Genomic DNA, 2,645 nt, shown 5'->3' on the forward strand with positions numbered 1-2,645 from the left:
TTTGTTTTGTTTATGGTTTCCTTTGCTGTGCAAAAGCTTATAAGTTTGATTAGGTCCCATTTGTTTATTTTTGCTTTTATTTCTATTGCCTTGGGAGAATGACCTAAGAAAACATTGGTACGATTTATGTCCAAGAATGTTTTGCCTATGTTCTCTTCTAGGAGTTTTATGGTGTCATGTCTTAAATTTGTCTTTAAGCCGTTTTGAGTTTATTTTTGTGCATGGTATGAGGGTTTGTTCTAACTTCATTGATATACGTGTGGCTGTTCCAACTTTCCCAACACCAAAAAATATGGAATGCTTCACAAATTTGTGTGTCGTCCTCGCGCAGGGGCCATTCTTCTCTGTATCGTTCCAATTTTAGTGTATGTGCTGCGAAAGCAAGCATGGTATTTATATGTTTAGATGTTTGTAACGGGTTAGTTAATTTAAAAACATATCAATTTAAGTCAATTATATAAATAATTTGCATGCTATATTCTTTTCTAAAATTTTGTTTACTCCTTTTTAAAAAATCCAAAAACATATTTTAGAAAGTCCAAACAATAAAAAAGCATGATTTTAACAGAAAAAGTTCTTCTGATCCACTAATTCCCACCTACCCCATGGAATACTTTCCAGTTTGTAATTCTTATTCCTACCTGGTGCCCAGGAAAACACCTGCCGAATTTGGTCTTCACTGTGGGAAATTTCATGAATCATTTTTACATCACTCCTTTGACATTTCCTAATAAAACAGACATGAAAATTAGAATCAATCTAAAGAAGTTTATTTTAGAATTACATACTTTGTAATCCATAAAGCTAAGTGTCATCTCCGAAGGCGGAATTGAATCTTGTGTCTTTCCTAATGTAAAAGTCAACAGAATGATTTTTTTCAGATTTGTTTTGCAGTAAGCTTGAAAATATTTTAAAATATAAATTATGTCTTCATATTCATTATCTTAAATTGTCTAAAAAATTTATTTCAAAGAAATGAGCACAATTTTACACCATAAAATTGGGCCGCAAAAATTTAAGCAAATTTAACCAAAAATATGTAAATAAAAAGTAGAAATGACAAGAACCCAGAGCTTCATTGCTCTCCTAAGACTGCACTGCTGAGCTGACAGCGATTAAGTAAAAGTTATCATTGGACAATTCAGGTAACTGCAGTGTAAATAACATTGCTCCCATTCTGTCTGTTGTAATTAAATGCTGCTTGTGATTCACAGAGAAAAACCTGTGCCCTATTGAACTCTTTTTCCCAAAGAAATAAGAGACAAATTGAAGGATCACCTAAATTCACATTTTGTCACAAATAACTTCCGTTGTAATTTAACCCATAACCTTATATTTCAGGTTTTCCAATAGGTGATATAAAAAAGAAAAAAAAGTTTACCAGAATGACATTTTTATCACAACTGAAACTTCATGTGATTCCTATAATCTTATCAGCTCTTAGAGCATCTCTTAAAGGAACAGAGGCCTTATTCTTGGTTGAGTGTACACCATCTTGCAGGAGAAAACACTGGACTGTGGTGTATTGTACTTGTTTGCTTAGCAGACTTTTATCAAGTACCTATTATATGATAGGCACTGTTATAGGCACTGAGGATACAGCAGGGAACAGACTAGATCTAGCCTCAGCTGTCATGGAGCTTATATCCCAGTGAAGGGAAGCAGAGAGAGCAGGAGTCCCCAACCCCCAGACCTTGGACTGGTACTGGTCTGCAGCCTGTTAGGAACTGGGAAGCACAGCAGGAGGTGAGCAGCAGGTGAGCAAGCGAAGCTTCATCTGCCGCTCCCCATGGCTCGCATTACCACCTGAACCATCCTCCCGCCCTCCCGTCCGTGGAAAAATTGTCTTCCATGAAAGCGGCCCCTGGTGCCAAAAAGGTTGGGGACCGTTGAGATAGTGGACATCCAAATCAACAAACATGATAATCATAGATAGTAAGATAATTATGGATATGAATAAATATGGATAGTCAGAAAATAGAGTGATGACATAGGGTGTGGAGGACTTGGATGTGGATATATTGGGGAAGACGTCTCTGGAAGTGAAAGCAGAACAGTGTTCTGGAGGAGGGTGAGCCCCAGCCCTGAAAAGAGTAGTGGGGAGCACGCAGGCAGAGCTAATCCAGACCTCATATTGGACACACGAAGGTTCCGTAATCATCACAGAGTCCACATCTTTAAATTTGAGTGCGTTGTTTTTCTTTCTATTTTCCAGAAACTAGTTTTCTTTGCCAACTATCCCATTTTCTGTCATCAATCCTCTAATTCACTTATAGAGAACAGAAGGAGCTGATCAATATACTGATGGCAGCCACACTTCCCTGGTTTGCTGGTTAGCTCAGGGGTAAATTCAGTTACTGAAAATTAACTTTCCCTAGCAAAAAAGTGTAAAGGAACTACAGAGAAAATTATTGGTAGAATAGACTTTCTGGCTACTGTTATAGAAGGAACTGATCAGGTTGGGACTCAAGAGAAAGATAATCTAAATCAGACAGAATTAGGATGTCAAAAGAAGATTAGGTTATTAACAAAGACCATGCAATAAGGTGTTTTAGAATAATCTTATACTGGCACAAAAACAGAAATATAGATCAGTGGAACAGGATAGAAAGCCCAGAGATAAACCCACGCACCTATGGTCAACT

General features: G+C 37.2%; 1 pseudogene; it reads right to left on the reverse strand.

Moving 5' to 3' along the window:
- Positions 1-286: 286 nt before the first annotated feature.
- LOC115846162 (U6 spliceosomal RNA) lies at positions 287-384 on the reverse strand (annotated as a pseudogene).
- Positions 385-2,645: the final 2,261 nt, after the last annotated feature.

This window comes from Globicephala melas, chromosome 4 (assembly GCF_963455315.2).
Source record: "Globicephala melas chromosome 4, mGloMel1.2, whole genome shotgun sequence".
NCBI classification, from domain to species: Eukaryota; Metazoa; Chordata; class Mammalia; order Artiodactyla; family Delphinidae; genus Globicephala; species Globicephala melas.